The 16673-nt window shown below is 31.6% G+C and overlaps 1 long non-coding RNA gene across 1 annotated transcript; it reads left to right on the top strand.

Moving 5' to 3' along the window:
- The first annotated feature begins 11568 nt into the window (after positions 1 to 11568).
- Positions 11569 to 12985, top strand: LOC137820965 (uncharacterized). Its single transcript, XR_011082720.1, has 3 exons — positions 11569 to 11673; positions 11825 to 11899; positions 12724 to 12985. It is a non-coding gene; the product is annotated as an uncharacterized lncRNA (long non-coding RNA).
- Positions 12986 to 16673: the final 3688 nt, after the last annotated feature.

The following is a 16673-nucleotide window of genomic DNA, read 5'->3' as shown; positions in this document are numbered from 1 at the left end:
TTTGCTGAGAGGTTTGCAAAGATTAAATTGCCAATATTTAAACTTGTTTTAATATTGTATTTCCAGGCAACCAAAATAAGTTATAAGTGTCCAATTTTTCATTTTCACAACCCTACAAAACAAATAATTTTTAATTTCTCTCGTGTTTAGATTACATCTCATGTTGATGAATGAATATGGATACTAAATGTTGATTATGAATGAAGTCAACAGAATTACGTTGGGTTTTAGAATGAAACACAAATTAATAAATAGAGAATAAATTTATATAAAAGATCATGACATATATTCAACTTATCATTTTAAGATAATGAGTCTGTCTGTTTTTTACATGTTATTCATCTTATTTGTCTATAATAATGTTAAAATTCTCACTGAAATTAGATTAATTTTCCTTTTCTTATATTTTAATACTGTATAAATTCACAACAAATAAATATGGAGAGGGCATAGACATTCTGAAGGTGAAAGTTTATGTTTTATTAGAAATAAAAATTTTGTAATAATGACATAGAAATGCATAATCATAGATGGGAACCATCTTATAAGAATTTCAAATTATATATTGAATTGATGTAGATTATTTTAAGAAAGTTGTAAAATTATAAACTTATTTTTTCGCAGTTTTTCTTAAGTTTTATAAAATTATGAACTGGATTGTTGTTACTGGTTATAGTTAAAAGTTTAAATTAAAAATATATATCTGTACTTCAGTTTTTTTTTTAAATTAAAATTTTAAACATTCATTGTAAATTTTTTAAATTAAAATTATTAATAATAATTACAGAAAATAATCTTTCATTTATCATTTATATTATTATGAATATTATTATATTATGTAATCCTTTAATATTACCATATAAGATATGTATAAATAATCAATATTAACTAAAAAGAAAAATAAAAAATTCACATTTGGAATATAATAATTTTTCATCCAAGTGCGAGTTTTTTTTCACATTGTTATTTCTTTTTCAACATGTAAAAATTCAATAAAAATAAATAAAATCAATTTAGCAATTTTACAATATTATGCACTTACGTTAAATTATTTTCTACCACCTTTGATCTGTCGTTATTTTCTTCAATTAATTCCTACAAATACTTTGTCTCTAACCTCAAAATCTTAAGAAAATAGATACGTTCATTTAGAAAAGTATAAAAAATCTTAGCATCATTTTAATTTATTTTATTAGAGACATTAATTAATCAGTCAAAAATTTAAAAATATATAAATAGCATCTTAATATATAATTAATAATGAAAGTAACAAAAAATAGCAAAATTGTAAGAAAATAAACTGAAAAACTAATTTGTCAACCCATATTTGACATAAGTTAGGACTTTGACCCACCTGCCATAGTGAATAAGTGAGTCTCATCCCATTTTTTACAAGAAAATAAAAAGCAAATAAAAAATAAAGTAAATTGAATCATCTTATCGCCTTAATATTAACAGAGTATACCTCTTAAATAATGAAAAAAAGTTTTAGGATCAGTTGTATCAATAAGTAAACAATATAAAAATACAAAAATAAACCCTCTAAATATTCATGGACTTCTTTGGAGTGAAGGGTGTTTTTTTTTGTTATTTTGGTGAAACTAGTTTATTTTTCCTCATATGTCAATAATTATCTTTGATTTAATATTGTTTCTTTATTGTGTTGAACTCTTTTCAAAGATTTTATTAGACGTCATAAATATTAAATTGAACTCTTAAATATATATCTAAATTACGAGAGAGTGTTAACTTAGTAGAATTTGGGAAAAAGAAAGAGAGCAAATTGTTATATTCACCAAACATTATTCTTTATTTTTATCGTTGAGATAATGTATTGAGAGTATACTCTAGAAATTAGATTTTCACTATTGCTCTGTTTTATATTTATTTTTCTTGTTCTTCAATTTCAAAAGTTGATATTTTAATTTTTCTAAAAATATTTATTATTTTAAAAATGGTTGGACATTGACCCGGGTTATGCTTATATAATTTCCATGCTAAAATGTTCAAACTGAATTTTGTCTAATTCAAATTTGAGACTCTCTTTTTTAACCTTATTTTTTAATTTTTCAGACGGACTTATCATACAATTTTTAACATATTTATTTTTCTTACTTAACCTTGTTTTTCTTGTTAAAAAAAATAAAAATCATACAAGTTCTATCTCTAATACTAATTGAGATAATGATTCATAATAAAATTAAGTCTAAGATGTCAAATTTTGATGTTGAAATATCTTTGTTATTTAATTGAAATGTCTATAATGTAAATTTGTGTTTACATTATTAATACTAGTGGATACAAAAGTTTTGTGTCTCAGTATCGTATTTTTTAATTTTATATTTATACATAGTTATGTTTAATATTAAAATTTAAATTATTACTCATAAAATATTTTTTTTTTCTTTTTGTGTTTCCTCCTATTTATCATTCTTGATTAATGACTTCTACACCTTTGTATTTAATAAGTCTGGAAATAAAATAAAAAAAACATGTAAATAGGTTTAAATTTATCTCCAAATCGTTGCAAATCTTAAACGCAAAAAACAAAACACGCTTAAGTTTTTTTGTTGTATTGTCTTATGGAAAAAATAGAAGAAAAAAAATGAGGATAAGAAAAGAGAAAAAAAGTGAGAATAGAAACACAGAAAATGATGTGAGAGAAGTGAGTGAGGTTTGAGATATGTTAATATTATAACTAATAAGTGTAAGGAACATAATTAAGATTGAGATAAGTGGAATTTCCAAAGAGGGAGATAAAGAGGGGAGTGAGAAGTTATTAAGGAAGATACATTTGGTTCTTAGAGGATAGAATTATAAAAATAAAAGTAAATACTAAAAAAAAAGGGCAAGAATGTGTCTACCTATGTATAATTTTTGTTAACATATGAGTTTTGGTCTAGTGTTCCCATATCTTTGTATTTTTTATTTTTTATTTTTTTTAATAATAATATTTTTTTCATGTGATGATAAATGATTGAGGTGTCAGCCTAACTGAGATGTCAAGTTGCATAGTGATGTCTAACATGAAAGCTTTTATAAAAAAAATGGCGAGAATGTAAAAAATAGCAATAAAATGACAAAAAACGTCTTATTATATATTTTTAAAATAATAAAATAAAATATTAGTATAAGGATAAAATGGGAAAATAAATGTGTACACAAAAAAAATGGTTACGAGGATAATCATCTTTATATATAGGTATAAATAGGTATATATGTCATCCTTGTTTTCTTCTATTTTAATGGATTTAGATCTAGATACTACAAATTCTTTTATCCCACATGAGTGAAATGTCCTTTACTTTCGATTGTGGAAAATAAACAGTAACTTATATATCCCTATTTTATGTCAAATCATATTTTATCAACTTTATTATTTGTAGGTGTGTTGAATAGTATAACATTATTTAAAAGGAGAGGTTAAAGGAAATTTATTTATTTTTTCTTAATTTTTTCATTCTTCTTTTAAGGATAAAACAATGACTAAATTCTGAATTAAAACTGACAACACATCATAAGCGGTGATTGATCCTAGTAATCTTAGTAATGTCATCTCAAATTACTTAAAGTGTGAATATTGACATCGTTTATAAGGATGGAAAAGTGATTCTGAAAACAAATTGTTTCCTTAGTATTCAACTGAGAAACGTGTTATAGTATGTCCAATAGTCTCACATCACTTAAAAATTGAGACTAAGAAAAATTTAAATTAACATCTATTCTTTAACCCTTTGAGACACTTTTTGAAAACAAAATCATGACGGAGCTTCAAATTCTAAAGTAAACAATAACTCAAATATGATTATTAATCCTAATAATATTATCTCAAAAGTTAAAGTCGGAACATTTATACGTATACTAATACTCTGTTATACTTATACTTCAAACATTATCTATGTATGATCGATCAAAACAAAGTATTGGCAAATATATTAGTCAAAACTTAAGCTTGGGTCCCCTATTTGCTGGAGATGAATCTCGTGAATCTAGTCCTGCATTGTCTTTTGAAAAATAATAGGTAAACTCGCTGCTAAATGCCATTTCTTTCACCATGCACATGATCTCGATCTACAAAATAAATAAAAACAGGGGTGAGTCTTCATTTTTCTAAAACTTTCATTTCTAGACTCACATGGCATTAACTAAATTGATTAAAAAGAACAATAATGTCATAATGTGGACCCATGTCATCTCTTTCTTTCTTTGTGGAATAAAATATTTGTTTCACTTATCTTTCAGTCTAAACAAATTAGTATGATTGTTTTTTTTTTTTTTAAATTAGAGAGACTAAAATACAAAATGAATTTGAGCGATTAAAAAAGTTATTCCAAATTTTAAAACCAAAAACTTAATTGATAAAAATTAACACTAAGATTGTAATTAAAGTATAAATGAGGTTGTTGAATGTATTGCGTCTGCTATAAATATTAGATGCATTCGTACGTCAATGAACAAGCAGGGCGCATTAATGTATCATTAATTTTAATAAACGTAATATGCTCTTTACAATAAATGTAAGATTTACATCCGCAAAAGTACGGAGCGTTGCGTGTATGGTAAAACATTTCGACTCATTGATGATTTTTTTTTGGGATTGGAGTGAAGTTGAGGGTATGGGAAATCGGAATTGAGAAGAAAGTGTTAAAGATGAATGTACGAGAAAAATTTATTAAAATATCTGAATGAGGTGATAATTGTAAGAGTATTTTAATTTTTTATTTAATTGTGTAAATTGTAAGATTATAAATTTAAAAGATATTTTAATTAATTAAAATAATTTTTATTATATTATTTAATTTTTATTATATTATATATATCAAGTATAAGTTTATTCTTGTATATAAAAAGATAAAAAATAAATATTAATTTTGTGTATATTTTAATTAATTAAAATAATTGAAAGTTTCAATTATAAATAAAAAAATAATGTAAAATTCAAATAAATAATTAAATAAATTTTAAATATAATTATAAATTTTATTAATTGAAATTAATTTTGCTAGTTAAATTAATATTTTTAGATAATTTTACTATTATTAATGATTCTTTATGTTATGTTATATGTATCGGTATGGACGAGGCCGAGGCCCACCTGGCTGTTCGAGGCCGAGTCACCTGACCGAGACCAGGGGAACCTGACCGAGATCTTAGAAGACTTGGCCGAGAGGCCGAGGGGCCAAGACCTGGCTCGGCCGAGACCTTAGAAGACTTGGCCGAGACGACCGAGACCACTGGAATATGGCCGATGGCCGACACATGCCATGATGATTTGGCCGACGGCCGACCCCTATTACAGTTAACGCTCAAACCAAGATCAGTGAAGTTAATCCATCATTAAGAATTAGGTAATGCAACCCTAAGCGGTATCCACCTCGATAAACGGGTCCAGCAAGGTAGGCCCATTAGAATAATATAAATAGCACGCATTCCAAGGAGAAAGGTATGTCATTTATTACTGTTCACCTACCTGAGAGCTGACCACCCGCTTTACTGACTTGAGCGTCGGAGTGCCTTCGCAGGTACCCCCACCATCCGGTGATTTGCTCGAAGGATGAGTGCCGAGTACCGAAGGATAAGCAGGAGGACGAGAAGAATCCCAGCTCATCACCCAGTTACCTGACCGACCGAAGGAAGGAGGAGAAGACTTCAATAGTTCTCTAGGTCCCATCTCCCTAGCAGGAACAATATAAATTATTATTAATCATGATTTTCATTATTATTATTAATAAAATTAATATATTTTAAAAAATAAATGTGTAATTAGAACATATGATGAACATTAAGTAGTCGCAAAAATATATAAAGATGTGAAGAGAAATAAAAACATGTTAATTTGTTCATAATTTTGAAATTGTGTAAAACTTAATAACATAATAATGTTAATTAGAAAAAGAAAACACATTCTCACTAATAACATTTTAATCCTTCTTATGGAAACCTTCAAACGTGTTTCTAGAAGGCATATCTTATTCTGTTGTCCGACAATGATTGCATCTCTTTCATCGGCAACATTTTCAATGCACCATTTGAAAAAATTACAGCCTAGAACAATGTCACTTCTAATCTGTTTTGAAGAAGAGAATAAAATTTAACACTGAATAAGTTTAAAACAACATTCTTAAGTTTGCATCAAACCTAATTGAATAAAATTTAGCTTGTAGTTGGGACAACCCCAAAATCGTTTCCGACATTTTTTTCAGTTGTTGATGTTCTCAAAACAACAAATTGTCCGCAATCACAAATATGAACAACGAAGGCACTTGTGCTCTCAACAACATGGGTAAAAGTACCACGTGTTTTCACACCACAACCAGTACAATTAGAGGACGATGTGGTGTCATGCGCAGACATTGAAGGTCACCTAATCAATGCTCTTGATTCTCCAATTTAGGTAATGGACCCTAAATTTATAATTAATCATAATAGAAATCAAATGTTAAAGAAGTTGCATTGAAAACAATATCATTCTCTAAATAACTACCATGAAAACTATCATAAAAGATTAATATTAAATAGCAATTTCTCAATGTTCAAGGTGAAAAATAACAATAAGAATAACAATAAAAATGTTCAACATGAAAAATAGAAATAAAAATAAGAATGACAATAAGACAATCAATGGCCTTGATGACGTTGAATGTCATTCATAGTATCATCAATTCGCTACATCCTTTGATCAACCCTGTCAAAACGGGTATTAACGTTCCTCATACTTTGTTGTATATCTTGCATCCCCGCCCAAATTTGGGTTAATAATTCGGTTTAATTGGAGATTACGGGCTCAGGTTGAGCACCTTTAACATCGTCTTCTTCCGATTAAAGGTCTTCATCATTTTCTTCATTTGCCTGGTCAGGCCTACCAAGCTGCCACACACCATTGACCTGGAATATATTTAATTTTGTCATACTTTTTTTTTCGAAACTAATGATTCCATCCTAGCATTATTGCTACCTCATTTGACAAGTCGAAACCATACACCTTCAAGATCCGTGTTATCAAAATTGCATACGGCAGAGACATGTTGTTATCCCGACATTTCATCATGTGTTGCATGATGTAATGAGGCCAATTAATCATTATATTATTTTTTATGCACTACAACATGAAAATATCTTCATTCAATAGTTGTGTGAAGTTGCTCCCACGAGGGAACAACATGTGCACCCATGTGTAATGTAATAGTCGGTCATTCATTTTCAGACTACCAACATTTTGACCTTGAACATGTTCAAGAATCATGGATGATAATACTAGTGCTCGATCAAAATTTACTTCCTCAAGGATCGTCCTAGGGGTTAACTTAACACCGTCATACTTGAGATTTTTAATGTTCATCCAATCCATTTGCTTAATGTGTATTCGCTTTCCGCATATCTTAATAGCATGGTCACCAATAAGTGTGATATTTAGATTTGTATAAAATACTCTGACCAAGTCCTCATAATATGGAAGTTTTATTCCAAGAAAAGGTTGTAAACCTTGGAAATTCATAAGGTTTTGGAATTGAAACCCTGGTGCAGCATAAAATGGAGAATGCATAATTTTTGGTGATAAGACTGGTCTTCCATGAAACATCTTTTCAAACACCATCATTTGACGTTTTGTACTAAAGTATCTTGAATAATCAAGAACTTGTTCAATCCCCATTCCTTGAGTACGAGGAACGACATGATCTTCTATTGGAGCTTTACCCTTACGGGTTCTGTGGTGTTTCTGGGATGATGATGTCATGTATAATGCAATTATAACCTTGTATAAAAAAAATGTTTATGACATCAAATATGAAACTCAATTTTAAGTAAATGAAAGTTATGAAAAATATCATAAACATAATAGTAGAAATTGTCAAACACAATAGTACAACTTCATAAACAAAATATTACATTACCAATGAAAAGACAATACTACAAGTCCTCAACTAGAATACTAAAAGTTCTTATCATAATTCTCTAATAACAAACATACACAAACAAATTACACAACAAGTCAAATGAAATAAAAGAACAACATGTAAGTGAAAGACATGAAGGTAATGCGGACGCAGAGATATGAAATCAACGCCTAGTAATAAATGCAAACAACTTTGTCATGCGACGCTCATATGACATCTCAAATAGTTGCTTAACTCTTCTTGAATGCTCACATAAAAACTCGTAGCATTGATCCATGACCTGTTCATCCTGGATGATAAGCTCCACTAGCATTTCCCAAATATCAGACTCAGAGAATTGGACGATGCATGGCGACAATGATGGTGTACATGCTCAGCATATAAGACATTTCTTCATCTAATTTTCATAGCTATATCTTGTGTTGTGGTTGCTTGTGCATGAGCAATGTCAACCAACTCAGAGGCATTTTGATTTTCATCTTTCATTGACGAAACACATTGTTGAAGATTTATATTCAACAAAGCAAATTCATCAATTACGTCCATGGTAGGACCTTTTCTTTTTTATCCTCGAGATGAGGATGTGCCCGTAAAGCCCACAAAAGGCATAGAAGGAGTGTTTGAGGGAGTGTCAGAATGAGTGTCACTTGATTCAATATGAGGAGCAGGTGACTGTGGGACGTAGTCATCTGCCTCTTCAAAGTTGGGTTGCTCGGGGATATAATTCATATTATTGTCGTCAAGGTTGACATTGAAATTACATATGCCAGGAGGTGAATTGATGTTGTGGGTTGTTCTAACTCGACTCTCGCTAGCTCTGTCATTAGACCACAACTCCTCCATGAGGTTATAATGGCGAATGGGATTGACACGCCATTTCGCGCAGATGGTTTCGCCTACATAGATGTGACATATTAGTACGATACAAGGTGCAGTCAGATGTATTTGTTCTAAAAAATAGTTATCATGGTACCTTAATCAAGTCATTCCAAACTTCTTCCTCCGCTTCAAAATGTTTAGTGTTTTGGTTCCATTCGAAACCACTCAATCCACCAAAAAAATCGTGTACTTCCCTCCACCAGTCCTTGAGGCTCTTTTGACAATTTTTGACATGGTTTTTCTTAATAACTTATAATCCAGCCTTGTGTAGAGTCATAACAATGTTAGTATATCCCTGAGTCGTCCACCTACCGTCAATTTTGGATCCTCGATGTACCTCTTCAATAATTGCATTTAGAAGAATTAGGTCCATCTCCGTCGTCCACTTAGTGAACTCTCGATAACCACCTGATGAATCTGGAGCAACATTCTTGTTGTGATCCATCTAATTAACTTAAACAAAGTTAGGATGACAAACATTGGAACAAAAGATAAAAAAATATTATTTCATCAAATTAATTGTTTACACAATCTTGTCACATTTCGTTTGCTATAGTGTCCCTGACAACCTAGCCTACAATCATCCTCACGGGCATGAGAAGGGATTGGTTGTACATCTTCTTGCAACAATTCCTGATCTACTTCTTTAATTAGAGACTCATCATTGTCGACCCCGCGAAGAAAGTTATGCATAATACAACAAACTAAAACAACTTTTTTCATAGTATTGACATCATAATGTGGCTCAATCCCACTGGCTATAATTGGAAAACATCTTTTCATCACCCCAAAAGTTCTCTCAATTACATTTCTAAGTGATGAATGTCGATGATTAAACAACTCTTTAGCATTTTGTGGCCATCTTCGCGAATATTCTTTCAAATGGTATCTAACCCCGCGATAAGGTGTTATTATTTTTGGTTTTAACATAAAACTTGCATCACTGAGATAGTATTTTCCTACAAAGATTGTGGAAACTTGCGCTAGTATATACTACTATAACCTATTTATTGTTCTGCACACCCAATCCCCTAAAACTAAACTTTTGGAATAACCAAAGGACCGTCTCGTACCAAAGCGTCTTTCAATATCCTTGAATCGAAGGCAGTTCCTTCCCAATCGGCCAGGACATATGTGAACTTCATGTCAAAATCACAACCTACAAATATGTTTTAGGTAGACCAATATTTTCTCCCTAAAAAACGAGGTGCATCAGCACGTGCAACCTTAACACGTACATGAGTCCCATCTATGACCCCTAAACAATCCTAATGTAAACCAAATTTCATAACTTTAATTAAACACAAAATAAATAAAACATTATATATAATTTTAAATAATGTTGTCATAAACAAACCTTAAAGTAGGGGGTAAAATCGAATGTTGTTAAGGATGCGCGGTTCTACAACCGTTCCATTTGGTTGAATTAAGAATTCTCTCTCCAACCTTAAAATTGCACTCAAAACATTATGAAAGTCACAAAAAACTATTTCTCTAGACCGATGAAAAAAGAATGACACACTTTGATTCTTCACATTATGCCCAATAATGTACATAAATTTGGCAACTTGTTCTTCCACAGTTGATCAATATGTATCTTTAACAAGTCCAGTTCCCTGTATTCGTTGACATAATTAAAGGAAGGCTTTCAGTCCCATGCGAATAATATCAAGACATTGTTCAGTGTGAACCAAGTACTCCATCAATTCTTGTCTGTGACGCTCTTTTTGTGGTTGTAACTCACTCATAGAGTTGCTTCTAGTATGCACCATACGTAACAAATTCAATCCAAAACCAATCATACAAAGGATCATCACTGGTGCACCTTTAGTATTTTTTTAATTTGTTGTTGTATTTGTGAAATTAAATTCATGTTCGTCGCAACAAAATCGTCATAAATTGCAACCGTTTACTCAAAATGTACCATCTTTGTCTCATCATAATGTCTTGTCGAATTCATAATGTTATCCATGTAATCTTTAACTTTCATCCAGAACCATGATTACAGGTAAGTGTCAATACAACATACGAAATACAATTATCGTTTCGGTGTAAAACTACATCAATACAGTGACCCTAAAACATAATTTTAATAACTGATATAAATTTTAATAAACATTTTATTGTAAATGACTCTATGATTTCATTACTCTAATATAACAAAAATATATAAATATATACAAAAATTCAAATTTTCAATATTATAATTTAATCAAAGAAAAAAAATATAAAAAAAAAAATTAACAATCACATAAAATTAAATAACAATAACTCATAAAACTATGTATATATATTCAAATTTCAAATATCCATGTAATTAGATGACTTGATTGAGGTATTAAAACTTCTAATTTCTTCTCTTAATTTTTTTGCTTTTTTTAATTACTACAATATTATTTATAATCTTTTTAATTATAAGATTAATATTTTATATAAAATGTGAAAAATGAACTATACCTATTTCATAACATTATATGTAAAATGTAAAAAATAAAATATAAGATTAAAATTTTCTATTTCCATTCTGTCAAAATATTAATTTTAAATAAAAAAAAATATTTTTAATAAAGAATTAAATGTTCAAAAAATAAGAACTATATACAGATATTATTAAAACTTCTAATTTCTTCGCTTAACTTTTGTTGGTTTTTTTAATTACTACAATATTTTTTATAATTTTTTAATTATAAATTAATATTTTATGTAAAATGTAACAACGTGCTTTTTTTTAAAAGCAACAGAAACATTCTTCTTCACACCACAGTACCATTTTTCTTCTTTTTCTCTCTCTCTCTCTCTTAATTTCTCTCCCAAACTTCATCTATTTTAGAATCTGATCATACCACGCTGTAGCAGAGGAGTTAAGGAACATTTCTACCCGATCAGATTTTCAAACAGAGTAAGTTCATTTTTACTCTAAATATCCTTTGTTCTCTATTTTTCCTTAGGATTTAGTCATCAATCTTGGTGGGGTCAGTTGAAAAGTTTAATCCTCTCAACTTATTCTATTATATACTGAATTTTTGTTCTGTTTGGATAATTTGCATTAGGCCTGTAAATCTTGAAGCTTATCCAAACGGTGAGGAATAAAATTCTAAAAGTTGCTTGGAAAGCAAGCAATTGAGGTAAGGGAAGCTAAATTTAATTTTTAATAGCACCCTAGGATAGAAGATCTGAATGCGGAAGGGACGTGGTCCCAATATTCAATTTTTCTTGCAGGGATGTTGTGTGTTTATATATATTGGGTTGTTTGTTTATATATTATTTAAATTTGTGGAAATATTCGGTTTTGATGATTTAGTATTAAAGTGTATTTTTTTTATGTCAAATAGACTTTTGAATATTTTGGATCACTTTTTGAATTATATTGTATGACGAAATGGTATGGAATTGAATTCATACATTTGGCATAATGTATGAACTGATGTTCGTTGTGTATTAAATATTGATGTCGGGATAATGTATGGACTGATGTTTGTTGTGTATTAAGTATTGATGCCTATGTGGTAACAGAGATCTCCGAGCTTCACTGATGATCTAAGTCACATAGACTAAGATATCAGGTGGTGAGAAGCTGATGGGGGAGTTCATGCACATCGTGACATATGAGATGCACGGCTTGGGTTGTATTGAACTTACCCTGATCCTTTCTGTTGGATTCGCTGGTAATCTTTGGATCAGGTGTTAGTCTCTGGTAGGACTTACTTAATACGGGTCTTCCGGAAGACGTTGTTTGTTGAATATTCTGGATGTGTAGATCCATGTGAGATCTATGTGATTGTTTATTGTTGAGATTTGAAGAAAATTGAATAATTTGATAAATTGATCATGTAATTTGGTTTTCTCTTTGGATTTAAGTGTGTATATTATAAAATTCTATTTTTAGTCGCTTACCCTTGCTTTTCTTGCTGTGTTTGAACTGCGATAACTGTACTATGTACACGAGCAGATGACCATACAGGTGCAGGAGAACCTTAGAGGTTACAGAGTTTTATTTTGAGCTGTGGATATGTAAATATTTGTATTTCTATAAATCCTAATCATGTATTAGGAATATTTTGAAAAACTGTAAGCTTGTATAGAATTATGTAGAACCGGTATTGTAATAGTTATATGTAAATTATGGGATGTTACATTTAATGGTATCAGAGCGGTTCATCCTTAGGATAACCTGAGGGTAGTGGGTTTATTCTGTTTCTCCTGCGTGTAGATTTTTGGTTACATCTAGCCTCAAGACTTAATTAAAAGTTTCTAATAAGATGTTTGACAAAGTTTTTTCTTGAAATCTTGTTGTGTTCGAGTCAAGTTAATTGTTATGAATAAAGATGAAAGTATTAAGAATGAAAAGAATCTTGATAGAGTGGTGAGGGTGCACACTCATGACTAGATCAAGATTATTTTCTATCTTAATTCTAAGTAGCTAGAGTACATTTTAGGGATAAGTTTTGATTGGTTTTTACTTGTTTTGTATGATTATTTCTTTGAAGTTAATTTGTCTTAAAGATGTAGTTGAAAATTTTTAGTAATTTCTAATCCAATTCTTTATGTGCTTAGTAGATGGCACGTAGACCACCTACTCCTCCTCCACCAGTAGATATGCCCAACTTAGCTCGAGCAATAGAGATGATGGCAACAGCCTTGCAACAACAGAGTGCTACTATGGCACAACAACATCAGGCCGCCCTTCATCAATTAGAAACAGCTAGATTAGCAACAGAAGCATCTCAACTTCATCAACAACCCCATACCTTTAGTCTAGAGGATTTTCTGAGACACAATCCACCCAAATTTAATGGCAAGGTAAATCCAGATGGAGCAGACCAGTGGGTGAGAGACATAGAAAGAATCTTTGAAGCTACTCAATGCCCTGAAGAGAGAAAGTTATCCTATGTCATTTATGTACTAACTGAAGAAGCTGAATTCTGGTGGATAGGCATGAAGCAAATGATGGAAGACAAAGGTGAAGATGCTACTTGGGAGAACTTCAAAGTAAGATTCCTGGAGGAGTATTTTCCTGATAGTGTCAGGTATGCAAAAGAAATTGAATTCATGCAGCTGGAACAAGGAAATCTTTCAGTCACTGAATATGCTACTAGGTTCAAACACCTAGCTAGATTCTACACCCAGACCATGACTGAAGCTTGGAGATGTAGAAAATTTGAATTTGGGTTGAAGCAAGAACTTAAAGAAGTGGTGATTCCTATGTCCATTAGAGATTTCCCTGCTCTAGTGGAGAAAGCAAAAGTAGTGGAGAGTTTGAAAAATAGTAGCAGACTTGCTAAGCCTCAAGTGGGAGGACCTTCTAAAAGCATGCCTAAATATGAAGATAGAAAGAAACCTTATTTCAGACCTCAATCTTATAGCAGTGGAAGACTCAGTTCTCAATCACCACCTAGTTTCAGATGTTTTCGATGCGGTGGGCCACATGTTGTTAGATTTTGCCCTCATCTAGTGTCAAATGTGACATGTGATAGATGTCACAGGTATGGTCATGCAACAAAAGACTGTCGTGTCCAATTGGGAGCTCCAAATTCTGGCGGAGTGCAGCAAGTACAACAAAATAGTAATCAAAAACCCAAAGCTGCTGGCAGAGATTTTGCTATTAGTGGAGTTGAAGCTTCACAGTCTGATAGCCTTGTTAGAGGTATTTGTTCTATCCTTGGAACACAATTATCTGTATTGTTTGATTCTGGGGCAACCCATTCTTTTATATCTTTTGATTGTGCTAAGAAACTTAAGTTGCCAGTCCGAGAATTAGAATTTGAGTTGGTGGTATCTACACCAACAGAAGGTATTATAGTAACTTCTTCCATGTGTGCTGAGTGTCCAGTAATTATAGATGGGCAGAGATACAAGATCAACATGATTTGTATACCTCTAAAAGATTTGGAGGTTATCTTGGGAATGGATTGGTTGTCTGCTAATCATATCCTTATAGATTGTGGTCGGAAGAAGTTAATTTTCCCTAAATTAGAAAGAATGCAGGTTATCTCAGCTCATCAGTTTGAGAGAGAGATACGAGAAGGTGCAGAATGTTTTATGCTCTTGGCTTGTTCTATAGTTACTGATAAAGTACAAAAAGATATGTTTGTAGTTCAGGAGTTTATGGATGTATTTCCTGATGAGATTCCTGGACTTCCACCTAAAAGAGAGATAGAGTTTGCAATAGACTTGATTCCCGGAGCAGGCCCCGTGTCAATTTCTCCATATCGGATGGCACCAGTGGAGTTAGGTGAATTGAAGAAACAACTAGAAGACTTATTGGAAAAGCAATTCATTCGACCTAGTGTTTCTCCATGGGGAGCTCCAGTGCTATTAGTGAAGAAGAAAGATGGTTCGTCACGTCTATGCATAGATTACAGACAATTAAACAAGTTAACAATAAAGAATAAATATCCTCTTCCTAGAATTGATGACTTGATGGATCAGTTGCATGGGGCAGTTGTCTTTTCTAAGATAGATCTGCGCTCAGGTTATCACCAAATTTCAGTGAAAGCGGAAGATGTTCAGAAGACTGCTTTTAGATCAAGGTATGGTCACTATGAATTTCTGGTTATGCCATTTGGGGTGACTAATGCTCCAGCTATTTTCATGGATTATATGAATCGGATATTCAGACCTTTTCTTGATAAGTTTGTGGTAGTGTTCATCGATGACATTTTGATCTATTCTCGTACAAGGGAAGAACATGCAGAACATCTTAGAACCGTCCTGAACATTTTGAGAGAAAAACAGTTATATGCTAAACTTTCAAAATGTGACTTCTGGATGTCAGAAATACAATTTTTAGGACATGTCATCTCTGCACAGGGGATATCAGTAGATCCTTCTAAAGTGGAGGTTGTACTTCAGTGGGAACGTCCTAAAACAGTTACTGAAATTAGAAGCTTTGTCGGGTTAGCAGGATATTACAGGAGATTTATAGAAGGTTTTTCTAAAATAGTGGCTCCTTTGACCCAATTGACTAGAAAGGATCATCCTTTTGCATGGACTGAACAATGTGAGAAAAGCTTTGAGGAGTTGAAAAGAAGGTTGACTAATGCTCCTATATTGACAATCCCTGATACCAATCAGTCTTTTGAAGTTTTTTGTGATGCTTCCTATCAGGGATTGGGTTGTGTTCTAATGCAGAATAAGAAAGTTGTTGCCTACGCTTCTCGTCAGTTAAAGGTGCATGAAAGAAATTATCCAACTCATGATCTAGAATTGGCAGCAGTTGTCTTTGCTTTAAAAATATGGAGACATTTTCTTTACGGAGTTAGTTTTAATGTGTTCAGTGATCATAAAAGCTTGAAGTATTTGTTTGATCAGAAGGAGTTAAATATGAGGCAGAGGAGATGGATTGAATTTTTAAAAGACTATGATTTCCAGTTAATATATCATCCTGGGAAGGCAAATGTTGTTGCAGATGCGTTGAGTCGTAAAAAGATACAAATGTCGTCGCTTATGATTAGAGAGCTAGCATTGATTGAAGATTTCAGGAGTATGAATTTGAAGGTTTCCATGTCTTCAAATTGCATTAGTTGTAATACACTTGTTATAACTAATGAATTTTTGGAGAAGGTGAAGGAGAAGCAGTTGGAAGATTCAAAATTGAAGAACTTCATGGGCTTATTAAATACTGACAAAGCTAAAGACTTCTCTTTAGGAGTGGATGGTATTTTGAGATTCAAAAATAGAATATGTATACCAGAGGATAATGAACTAAAGCAAACAGTGTTATCTGAAGGTCATAAAAGCAAACTCAGTTTACACCCAGGGATGACCAAGATGTATCAAGATCTCAAGAAGTCTTATTGGTGGCATGGCATGAAGAATGATGTGGCCAAGTTTGTAGCTGCTTGCTTGACTTGTCAGAAATCAAAGATTGAACATCAACGACCTGGAGGCATGTTAACT

This window comes from Phaseolus vulgaris, chromosome 9 (genome assembly GCF_000499845.2).
Source record: "Phaseolus vulgaris cultivar G19833 chromosome 9, P. vulgaris v2.0, whole genome shotgun sequence".
Taxonomy (NCBI): domain Eukaryota; kingdom Viridiplantae; phylum Streptophyta; class Magnoliopsida; order Fabales; family Fabaceae; genus Phaseolus; species Phaseolus vulgaris.
Note: the sequence above shows the minus strand (reverse complement) of the source record. Positions and strands in the feature narration are given on the sequence as shown.